Source organism: Aquila chrysaetos, chromosome 8 (assembly GCF_900496995.4).
Source record: "Aquila chrysaetos chrysaetos chromosome 8, bAquChr1.4, whole genome shotgun sequence".
In the NCBI taxonomy this organism is placed as follows: Eukaryota; Metazoa; Chordata; class Aves; order Accipitriformes; family Accipitridae; genus Aquila; species Aquila chrysaetos.
In genome coordinates, this window is record NC_044011.1 from 18,959,944 (window position 1) to 18,972,342 (window position 12,399).

Here is a 12,399-nt window from a genome sequence, read left to right on the forward strand (position 1 = left end):
TGTTAATGCAGAGGAGGAATATGTGGAAACACACAAACGTATTAACAGAGCTTGCAAACCTCTGAATATGATGAACTTACTATCTGGATTTGTTATGTTTTCAGGTGGGACCCTCTTCTGATATGTGATCTACAGCAAGCTACTTTGAATCGTACGATGACAATGTTATCACTGCCACATCTCTGGGAACCAGTTATTCATAAGTATACGGTATGTGAACGTCTGCATCTTACGTTAACCATTGCTTGTTGGAACAACGCAGAAACAATAACATGAAGGTGCTAAAAGTCATTGAAGTAAATGTTAAGCCACATGTACAATCAATTACACCACGCCGTTCCAGCAGATGTTTATCTGCTAGGTCTGGTCTGTATGCAGTATAGTGAACTGTTTTAACTTGGAAATGTATTTATTTACAGATATTGGTAGAAACATTCTACCAATGTTTCCTCTGGATGAAGTTATACTGGTACAGTGATGATATGTAGATATACGGACTATTACTCTCTTCCTCAGGCAGGAGGGGGTAGTAGCAGTAGTGTGAAGGGTTCTGTACTTTAACTGTTTTGCTGCACTTAAAGCAGTACTATTTTTGCATTTAGGAAAGGTCTTTAATTGCTTTTCTCCTTAATTCCATTTTCAATTTCTGGTCAATCTAAATTAGATTAATTTCACACACCAGTGAATCCCTGAAGAAGTGTAAATAAACTCCATTTTACCAAACTCAACCAGATGATGGCAGTTATTCCCTTGATGTTTAGCTTTACATCACCCACCATTTTGACCAAGATTTCAATAGGAATTAAATCCATATATTGAGTCTTTTTTCCTCATCCTGTACAAGGAATTGGAGGCTGAGACCCACCTAGTGAAGGGAGGCTATTTAATTTATGGCCTATGAGGCCAAAAATCTAAGGTCACTGATAGCTGGCATGTTTTTCTTTACTACTGTATTGGCTTGAAATTGTTAACACACACTCAGGTCCTGTAAAACCATGAGCAAATCGGTTTTATGAGAGTGGTTACATTATTGTTTTATGTTCTGAAGCAGTTTGTAGCACACCACATAACCGTTAACGTGGAGCATCTTCATCTGATTTATGGCCCTGATGCAAGTCCCACTGAAACTGGTGGAAAAACATTTCTTCATGCTGACGGGAGTCGAATTGCACTGCATGTAACACCTGAGACTTTTGTTTAAGTATTGTTCCCTGCATGGAATTTTTTTTACTGATTAGCCACTTTTTAGAGATTAAGTTTTAAAGAGATAAGCATAAAACAGAATTACAAGGAAATGGATTGCCAAAATAACCTAAAAGAGGACTCAATTATTGAAAATGCTTGTCTACCTTAAAAAATTATGAAGTGATGAGGACAGATGACTGCTCCAAAAGTACATATCTAGGTTTAATGCACTGTATTTTTATATATAATTTTGAAGACAGTGTTTGTCAGAAATGTGAATGATTTGCTGCTGCATCAGTGATGTGGGAGAGGGAAAGCAAAATAAAAGTCTTACAGGGAGCGGGGAGAGAAAGGCCAGGCTTCATTGGTCAATTTAGTGTGTTTTGGGAGAGCAGTTCACAACCTGGGTGACTTGTGTGCTGATCGGTGAAGAGGTTTCCAAATCTGGCTGGACTCTGGGTCAGTTTGAAGAGAAGCTCCCGGAGGCAACATCTGCCACTGAAGTGAGAGAGCGTTGATCCTGCTTGCACTGGCAGGGCTTCTAGCATGCCTGTATAGCCACCCTCAGTAATCCCTGCTGGCCAAATACCATTAACATGACCCTTTGCAGACATTTTCTATTCATTTGTTCAGACGTCTCCTCTATCATCCGTATCCAAGCACCTTTTCAGGAGGGATATAGGAATAATTATCTGTTGCTCTCATTTCTTCTGAGTTGGTTAATTTTTAAATGTTCAGAATTGTTTGTTGATATTTTTTTGTAAATAAGTTGTTTTGGTGTGTGTGCGAGCATTGGTAATGGAAAGCTGGTTTGAAGAAGACGAGTTTTACATTCTGCAGGGGCAGAGGTCTGGAAAGGGCCCAGCAGGCCAGCTGGTCTGCTTTCCTGCCATCACAGGTATCTCGTCATGAAAAGCGTGAATGCGTCTTGGTTGACATTTTCACTTTTTTGGTGGAATGCGGCTTTTTGCCAGTGGAGGGGACCTCTCAGAGAGCCAAGGGCAGGTGGCGAGGAGAGGCGGTTGTCAGAGTGGTGGCCGCTTGCCGATCTCCGTGTTCCCTAGGCACGAAGAGCAAGCAGCCGTCTCACTGCCATGCTTTTAATGAGCTGTAGAGCAAGGGTTGCTGTGTCTTGCACCTTGTGAGGCTTCTTCTGATACGTGGTAATAACCTTCACGGATTTGCCATCTACCCAAATCAAAATGAAATTTCCTTTGACCGGTGAATGGAGGAGTCAGAAGGAAGTGAATGTTTTCGTGTTTGTTTTTCCTTTTGAGTCTTATTTTGGTTTTCCTCTTTTGCCAGTTCTCATATAGCATTGCAAACATTTCAGGAAACTAATCTGCAGAAGCACAGCTAATAAAAGATCAGCCTGCCAGAGGACGAGGCTCTGCTTATTACAGAAAAGCTTCTGAGGCAGTCACAGCTGAAAAGATTACACACTTCCACAGGAAATTAAATTTGATGTAATATAGTGAAAGAATGACAAAATGGAAAGGGCATATATAACGTATTTGCAATTATTAAGTGGTAGAAAAATGAAAACTTGAGATCCAATAAAGTGCATGTAATTTAGATATGGATACAAAATTCCCAATAGTTTTTTGAAAATTTGGCCTCCCACTTTCCTTTGCCCTCTGCTGATGTTGTTGTCTCAATGTGGAAAATCATTAATGTCTTGTAAAATTATGTCAACTTTTGGGCATGTTAGATGGTAAAGCGTTTAAAACAAGTTTCAGAGCAGTCCTATGGAGTCCAGTTAGCTTGCATTCTTCAGCAGGAGGTGCACACGTGACGTGCAGACTGGGAAGAAGAGGTGAGAGCTTCCTTCTTTGCTTCGTCCTTCTCCCATGTGGATGTGCAGTGCTGACAGAGGGGGAAGCTTTCTCTCCCGTCTGCCCGTGCCCCTTGCCATGGCGCGGCATGGTGCTCGATGGTGGGTGGAAGTCCCAGCCCCATCCCAGCTGCTCACTGAAGGCAGGGGACCGTTCAGGTGACACACGTGCTGAAGAGATCTCTTGGTACCAAGGTTCTTGCTGCTCTCCCGAGGCATGGGCAGGTGACGTGTCCCCCCCTTCGTGTCCTCCTCGGTGTCAGCGTAGGCGCTGTGGTGAGCTGGTCTCTCTCCTGGCCAGGTGCTTCATGGCAAAATGCAGGTTTTCTTTCAGAGGGGACAGTAATAATTTGCAACGTTTTAATAATTTTTCCTGTAAGATCTGGTTACCTGCAGTTGGAAAGAATAAGCAGGACTCTGGCAGATTTAACTTTATTAACCACCATAAATCCTTTCCCTTTTGACTCTAATCAGTCCCTGGAGTCCTTTTAATGCACTTGACATTGCACTGGCCTTTCATCACAGCACAATATACATTTTCCTGTAACTAGAAAACTGATGGCGAGAGCCTTGCGTAAAGCCAAGGTAATGGATGCAGCGACGGGGACGTGTGACTGTCGGACGCTTGCTGCCGGTGAAAGGAGGAGAGGGAGCTTATCCTGCTGGCACGGCTCTTCCCTCAGCGGAGGGAAGGAGAGGGGACCTGAAGGCGCAGGCGCTGCTGGGGTCCAGCGTGCACCCACTAGCACCCGGGAATGGGGGACCGGCCGCTTCGCTCTGGCCCAGGCAGGCAGGCAGAGAGACAGCGGTGCTTTTGTGTCCGCCGCTGGCAAGCGGGGAGGCGCTGGGGGCCAAACCCTGCTTCGGAAAGCCCCTCCGTGAGCAGGGTCCCCAGCCCGCGTCCCCGGGGCAGTGAGGTGCCGGAGCTCGCTGGCAGCCGGCAGGCTGACCCAGGAGGAGGTCGCTTGCGGCACAGGGACCGGGCAGACCTGCTCGGACGGAGGTGCTGGGTGAATGGATCTTTTCTGTGCCGGGGACAACGCTAAAAGGAAAGGAGTGTTACCAGGTGGTCGAGGGGCGGGCACCTAAGCAACAAACACCTTCTTCATAAAATAACTACCTGGGTTATTGCTTTTCTGTCCAGCCTGCGCACAAAATCCTCCGGAAAGCAAGAGGGGAATTCCCTGGTTGGTAGTCTGTCTGTGTCTCTGCTGTCCAGGAATTCATGGGATGGAGAAGGCATCCCAAGAATCTGCCCCCATGTGCAGGGAAGCTAAATTCCCTCTTGTTTTTCCGTACACACAAGTCAGCAAGTTTCTTCAGCAAATGCTTTAATTTTGAGCTTAATACTATGCAAATATTTAACTTTGGACAAAAAAACCTCAAGCTGGCTTCAGACCATGGACTGGCTTCCAGCTGTTTCTGCAGGTACAGAGCCAATGTTTACATACACGAATGGTTATTTGTTTATATATTTATTTATTTATTATGGTAATCTTTTTATAATGAACTTGGATATTTGTGTTCCCTGGTTTTTCTTCGAACATAAAAATCTATGTATTTGCAATGCGTATACAGCCATTTTCAGAAGCTTTGGCAAAAAGCTCAGATCTGTTGAAGATAATAACTGTAGGCTGAATCTTTAGGCAACACAGAGTTGTACTAGTTTTTCCCTCTAACTTAAGGGCCTAAAGCTGTGCTCGCCATTGAAATCTCACCAGCCTAAGTTATGAAAAAAAGGTGTGGAAAGATCTGGTGCCTGCTGCAGGAGCTTTATGCTGTAATTTGGTTGTCTGGACAAATGGGTACGAAACAATATTCAGAAGGATCATCAAGAGCATTAGCAATGAATATGTTAACTAGGTTTCAAGAATCTGCTTAAATGCTACCCTGATACATAATACTTTGCTGTACCCATATATATTTCATATACGTATGCTTTCTCCAGCCCTCATCGCAGCTGCTGCATGCCTGCAAACAGCCTCTTATTAAAAAGGGAAAGTCCATAGTCTTGTGGACCTTCTTTAGTGTCCTCAGCATGTGAGCTATTGACTTCACGAAGACGAGAATAGCTATGTCAAATGTGTTTCATTTGCATGTGGCAAGATAGAAAAAGCAAACTCTGTGTGAAGATGAGCAGACAAGAAAGACACCGAATGCCTTAAATACTAAGGGAGTTAATGCTATGCAGTGATTTTGCTTCTGTTATAGGAAGTGTAAGAACAGTATGCTTCCTGGCGTACATCACCATCTAAACTGCAAAGGTTTCAGTTCCATGGCAACACCAAGAGCCCGATTGTGCTGAAGGTGTGTGTATTAATGCATTCAGAGTGAGGGGTTGGGAGTGAGCTGAGGAAAAAAAAAACATGCTGAATGTTTCCAATTTATTTATTTATATATAAAGTAAAGCCTTTGTTCTTAGAAAATCAGAACTGACATGAATACACCCGCCGTCCCCTCCTCCCCCCAGTTCCCTCCCATTCTTTTTTACATGTGTTTTTCTCAGGCAAAAAGCAAATGAAGAGGCTGTTTTGTTGGTTTTTTTTTATAAGACTGTAAGTGCAGCAGCACTTGAATGTTGCAAAAAAATGCTATTAATTCCTGAGACTGTTGTATATCCCTGGAGAGAAAGACTTGGGGAGTGGATTGTATTTTTTCCAAGATGTACTGCTTTACAGAGCAGAGTGAAGCAGTGTTTGGGTTTTTTTATTATTTTTCCTTGATCTTTTTGATCTGCCTTCTTTCTGCCTTTCTCTACATCTACTTCCAGTTTCTCCTACCTCCCCTGGCTGAGGAGCAGGAAACAAGACTGAGCTCTGTTTCCTGATATACAATGAAATATAAAAGTACGAGGAAACAGCATATTTTGTTTTGCCAGCCAACTCGGATTCATGGACCCACACTAGGAAGGCACCTGCTCCCAGACACGGTGAGGAGTCACCTTCTGGAGCAACTGGGCAGGCAATCGGCCAGGGAATAACCAAGAGCTGATCATTTTGTGAATTTTGTTTGATCTGCTCGGTTGGCTGCGTGAGTGTAGGATAGAGGATTGTGACAAATGTATTTTGCTCAGGGTGGAGAACTACCTGAGGCTGGTCCCGCCAGCTGTGCTGATGGGTGGATGAATTGCAGATTTCCAAGGTTTAAAGCTAGGCTGGGTGGTGGGGGAACCTCCAGATGTTGGTATTTCTGAGGCGAACAGCAGTGCTAATCTGGCATGGTAAAGCTGACAGAAACTAGCAAATTAAACTGGATTTGCAGCTGCTTTGCATTGCTAAAACAGGCAAAGCAGCCAGAACATATCAGTGGATCTGGCCTATAGATTTCAGTGAAGTTTCTCTGTTTAAATGGGGAGAGAATATAGCTCTGCAGTTGGAAGTTGGTCAATCACTCTCCTGCTGCTGTGCCAGGAGGAATAAAATTTGTCTCTCTCTTATCTGTATCCTTTTCTTTTTTTTTTTTTTTTTTTCCAACTAGCAACAGGAATATTTTTTTTTTCTTAAAAACAAGGCTTGCTTTCATTAAAGTCAGAACCCTGGCTTTGAGATTCTACTTGAGGGAAATTTGTCCCTGTTCAGGAGACCAGTGCAACATGTGTAAATCTTTTCTAAGGGAATAAATAGAATTGAAATGATTAAATGACCCTGTCTTGGCATTCTGCAAAGGGGTGGATTTCACCCTGAAGGCAGCAGAACTGCAAAGTAAGAAGGTGTCATTTTTAAACAGCCACTTTCTGAGGGAGAGCAGCACTGGTAAGCCTGAGCCACTTGCTAATGCTGCATTTGACACTCTCCCGAATTTGTTGTTGTTGTTGTGGCTTTTAGTTTCTGCACAGCACACCAAAACAAAAAAAGAGATGTAGCTCATTAAATACTAGCATATGCTTCCCAAATTATGTGGCACCTTCATTTGCCTGACTTTTGACAAAGGGACTGTGCATACAACCCTGAATGAAGAGGAGGAATTACTCCAGCCAGCAGTGTAGTAAGGGAGGTGAAGGATTCCTGTGTAGGTGTCCCGACCTGGTGTAACCCTCCAAACAGGCTAGCTGCTGTTTGCCAGCACCTCCCCAGTGGATCAACTCATTCAGCTTGGCAGGAAGGATGAAGAGAAAGCACCAAGAGGAACATCAAAGAAAGAAGAAAAGGAGGAGAGAAATCAAGGACAGGAAGAGTGAGGAAACAGAGCAAAGGCAGATGGGCAAGCAGAGAAACAACAGGGGGCTGGGAAGAGCACAACACAGGAAAGAGATGATGTTCTGGTGCCTATGAGGGAAAAGTTGTTTTTCAGATGTAATGTAGAAAAAAAAAAAAAAGGCAAAAAAAAAAAAGCAAGAAAATTAAAATACGTGAAGTGGGAGAGAATATCAGAGTGATGAGAGAGGAGGATTCAGATTGACATGAACAGAAAAAATGCAGAGCATGCACGGATTAATTTCATACACTGGTCCAGCCAATTTTAAATAGTAGCTGCTAAGTTTGTAGCATCAAGAGCTTGTGACATTCTCCATGTGGAGGTTTTGGGGGCTGGTGGGGAGCAGTGGGGCCATATCAGGAGGCTCCTGCAGGCACAAGAGTGGGTGGTTGGAGGCAGATCTCTTCTGTGCACCTTGGCTGGAAGCCTAAAGCCAGTATGAATATCCCCGAGGAAAATTGCCCATCCTGCATTTGAAGATGGGCAGTCAGAAAAAACGTGTCCAGTTCTCTCTGGAGGTATCTGAGGAAGGGTTGTTGCCATGCAAGCAGGGATAAGGGCTCTTTCTAGATCCCTCGTCTTCCACTTGTTCAAGCTATCTAGGATACCAGAAATAAACAGCTGAATGGAAATTTTAGTTCTGGCTATGAAAAGAAGCTTTTGAATGAATTCTACATCAAGTAATGAATGTCTTCTTTCCTCCTCCTCTCCACCTACCTTGTTCCTAAACATTAACATTTCATGTCACTTGAGCTAAGTTCAGTGTCAGACTCACCAGATCCTGCTGAAAAATACACCCCTTTTTTGTGGCAAGCTGGAGAAGATGAGAGGCTTGTGGCGTTTTTCCTTCTCAATCTCTGCTCTGCTGGGAGAAGCAGCTAAGGCTGTGTGAAGCTGTCTCCTTCCCACTCTCCTAAACTTCGCTCCTAAAAATGCTTCTCCCTCAGCGGCTTTGCTGCTTCTCTGAAGGAGGCACAGCTTGGCCCACTTAGTGCCATCGTTTGCTAGGGGATGTTTTCTCAGATTGCGGTGACTTTCATTGTGATAGGAGGCTGAAGAAGATTGCCGTGGAATAAGTCATGGGCGCCGCTAGCTGTGCCATTTGAAAATCGTTACTTAAGCATGAAAGAGAAGGAAAAGATCAGGAGTTACGAGGTTTAAACCCTGCCCGAAGCCCCAAACCTCCAAATAATTTCTGCCATTTCTGCTTCCTGTTTGCTAAACACTTGGGCTGAGCTCCAACTTTCCTACAGAACTGCAAAGGTGAGAAATACCCTTTCTCTGAAATAGGCTGTTTTGTGGGCAGCGGTACCAGGATGTGTTCTCCCGTGGCCCTTTCCCCGCCAGGACTTCTCACCCACCGCCTTTATGTCGCTGCCAGCAGGCGGGAGGCTGCAGGCTGCCCGGCCGGGCTAAGGCTCTGCACCCCTGCTCGCTACCAGGGTGGCTGTGCAACACCCGAGGGCTGAGCTCGGGGCGTCAGTCTGGCTTTCCTCCTCAGACCCAGCTACCAATTTTCTCGAGACTTGTGAGAATGTAATGACTGACATATAGTGAAATTTGTTGTCCAGGAGAGAAGATATGAGTGTCTGCAGAGGGGGAGAAATGTGCATTCAAATAGTGGGTTTGTTGTACGAGAAGGGGAGTGGTTCTCACTGGGCAGTCGTGTCTGAAATACTCTGCAGTATGTGGTAGTATTTACGATAAAGATGAACGCTTTTATGGTAAAAGCATGGGGACCTGAGCTTACCTGGATACCTTGCTAATTTTTCCTGCTATAGAGAAAGCAAGAGGTGAAAAGGCACAAGAAGGAAATGTTAGTGAAAACAGACCTTTTGACAGTGAGTGCAGTCTCGCCGCCTTTGGTGGAGTGAGTAGGGACGTTCCTGTATCACACTGTAGTTATGCAGAGATGTGCTGATACTTGCTTATTTTGATCAGTGCTGAAAAACAGAAGCAAAAAATTGAATGTGACTTTGGGGTGCTGTAATACAAGGCTGAATCACCCAAAATCATAAGCCAGTTCAAGGTGGAAATACGATGGCTGATGTTTGTGTAACCCCAAATCTCTCAATCTGTACCTGAATTTACTTCTCAGATAGTTAGAGAAAAATCACCCTTTCCACAGATGCCGTGTGAGCAGGGCAGCCATTTCTGCACGACAGGAGGAGGTTTTTTCCCTTCCCTCGTGTTAGTGTCCAGTCCAGCAATTAGGAATCAGATTTAAACCTCAGTGTTTGTTTCAGGCCCTGTGAGTCTTTAATTCTTTTCCAGCACAAAACAATTATTTTTGATAGACATGCTAGTTGTTTGTTAATTTGTTTATAATCGGTTTTCCAAGAGGTTGCTTTGATGTGGGAGGAACTGAATTCTTTGGGTGCAAATGCTCACTGCTGACTCTCTTCTTAGTCATTAAGAGATGTTTTTCGCATTAAGGCGCCTTTACTTTTAAGGGAAAATGTCAAGCATCTTCTAATACCAGACATACAAAATGTGTGGTTGCCTAAACAGAAACCGTTTGCCGAGCTGCAGCACGTGAGGGCAGGAACGGCCAAGACCAGCCCAAGCCTTTGCCAGCCTCCCGGGGAGAGGCCAAGCAGCCCCCCATCCCCTCTGGCTGCTCTGCTGCTGGAGCCGCCTGCACCAGCCCCCAGGACCCGAGACCCCACGGATGCTGGTTCCAGCTACCGACCTACATCCCTGCCGATATGCCTCCATGCTAAAAGATGTCACTGTTCTTTTCCAAAAAGAACGTGTCTTTTTTTTTTTTTTTTTCAATTCCCTTGCCACCTTTTTGTATTTTCCAACTGCAGCTCTTTTAAGGCTCCCTGCCTCTGCAGTTCTTGCCTTTGTATAGGTTATTTTTGGAAACTGGGGAACCAGGAGGAGGGATGAAATTTAGGGGAGTTAACTGCAGTGGAAGTAGAAAGCTCTTTCCCTTGGCATGCTCTTTCTTCCTTCTGCTTTCTTCTTGTGACCTCCGTGGTCCGACCCCTGTCTCATCACTCATTCCAGGGCAAGCCGTAGCCGATGCTCTTTGTGCCCAGCGAGCGACTTCTCCCCACGCAGAAGCATGCCAGTTCACAAGCTGTGCTCGCCACTTCCTCCCTGCAGCGGCCATCGTTTCTCTTCTGCTTTTCTGGGTCAGCCAGTTGGCCAAAAAGTGGTAGGTGGTCGAGCAGAATTTTGAGAGCTGTGAAATACTGGTAGCGCTTGGGACGTTATGTGCCTTAGGGTAAATTGTATGCAGAGAAGAATGTGTTTCCTTCGTTATTTCCTCAGTGAGGCAGCCCCATCAAAGTGGTTGGCTTTTTCTTGAAGTGTTGGTGTGTTTTTACATCAGAAGTGTTACAAGCTGATTGCCAAACTTTGCAAGAAAAAACAAATGTTTTGGAAGACTGGGGACTAGCGGCTGAAACCTGACCTGGTGGGGAGACCGGGAGCTCACCTTTTGGCTCTGGGGCATGGGGCAGGTGGTGGTGAGCCTGGACCCCCAAACATCTGAGCTCTTCTGCATGGGGGCAATCACTTCACATCTTTTGTTTTGAATGCAAAAATGTAAGGAGAAATTTTCTATGAAGGAGCACCCAAGGACTTTCTTTTTTCTGTGTAGGTTTTCTAAAATCACTAGCACATAGGAAGACATTGACCATACAGTAGGTCAGGCTGCCCTTTTGATAACTGAGACAGTATTCAGATAATTGAGATGCCTGTGATTGCCCGTGAAAATTTGCTGATGTTTACACTGCTGTCAGGTATTGAAGTGACACCATAATACTTATTGTGGGATCTTGCAATGGATTTTAAAATAGATCGATATCACAGCACAAAGTAGGAATTTTCCTCATTTTTTCTGCGGTTATGAAAATGCCTAAATAGCAGTATAGTGCAGTAAATGTTAAACATTAAAAGCTGGTTTTGTGTGTACTGATAAGAGTAGATTGGTAGAGGAGGAAGTAACTTGAGTTTGGTTGGTAAAGCTGATAGGAGGATGGTAGAAATCAAAGTGGGAGATGATTGCAGACTCAAAGCAGTAACATGCTGTCTTTGAAGGATGGGTTTGGGTCAGTGACATAACAAGAAGTGATAATGAGGAGGACTTTAACCCTAAATTTAAAAAAAAAAAAAAAAAAAAAAAAGGAGGCAGATGATTCTATACAAGAAGCTGCACAACTGATGCAAAAAGTCAGCCAAAGATAGAATGAAATCAACAGGACATGAAGTACTCTCTTAAAATACATAGAAACGGAGGGGTTTTTACTGCCGTGCTATGGCAGAGATCAATTAAGCTGTGCAGAATGGTTATGCAAAATGTTCGCTGTAGGGAAATCACCGCTTTCCGTAGATTCTAGGAAGGAGTGCTGGCACGCTGCCGGCAGTGATTTATTTTCACCCAGCCCTGGTGCTTGTGGCTGGCACTCAATGAAATCTTCCAGGGTAAATTATTTATTTAATTAAGAATGGCCACAGTTGCACTGAGAGACTGGCAGCACAGCAGCAGGAAGTCTGTTAGAGATTAAGTCCAACTTCTTACAGATAGGCTGCTTATGTATACTATAAATAATTAAAATCGTAAATAAGTGTATGTTGGCACTTTTGTTTAAGCTTATTAACAACAGTTCATAATATCGAATGCGGTGTATGTACTGCCATGCGTTGTAGTCCTCTAATTTCTTGATTACCTAACCCAGAGGCTTGTGCAGCAAGCTAAAACATCAGCTTGTTGCTAACTGAACTTTTGAACTTTTCGTAAGAAAAGGAGATGTCAGTAAGAGACAAGTCAAATTTATGAGTGCATAAGCATGAGCAACCCAAAACCTTTCATTTCAGTAGGCATTCCCATAACAGCGAAGAGAGAAATCCCCCTCTTCTTATGCCAAGTAGGCAAGGTAGTGCTTTCTTCCTAGTTCAATATATTCCAGTTATAGCTGGTGGTTTGAGGGAGTCCCAGAAAGAGAGGAATTTGAATGTAACTAACAAGAGAAACTGTCATTTGAGGAGAAATCCCTGTAGAAATTTCATATTGTTATCTGTGTTTGTTTAAAAAAAGTGAAGCACCATGATTTGGTAATTGTGCTTTTATCAATAAATTTGGTTTTTGAAGAAAACATTCTGAGTTTGGTCCTTGCTTTCTTTCCTTGATTGTTGAGTAAGAAGAAAAAATCTCGCAAGAGGAAAAGAAGCCA

The 12,399-nt window shown here is 44.0% G+C and overlaps 1 protein-coding gene across 10 annotated transcripts in view; it reads left to right on the forward strand.

The window, feature by feature from the left end:
* Positions 1 to 12,399, forward strand: part of HIVEP2 (HIVEP zinc finger 2) — a 142,072-nt gene that overhangs the window by 36,242 nt on the left and 93,431 nt on the right. For 9 of the 10 annotated variants that reach the window (XM_030023743.2, XM_030023737.2, XM_030023745.2 and 6 more), the window contains one exon: positions 105 to 210. The gene's annotated coding sequence lies outside the window, so the exon portion shown is untranslated. Of the gene's footprint in view, positions 1 to 104; positions 211 to 10,228; positions 10,380 to 12,399 lie in introns of those variants that run through there. The other variant, XM_041125529.1, reaches the window with a different exon arrangement.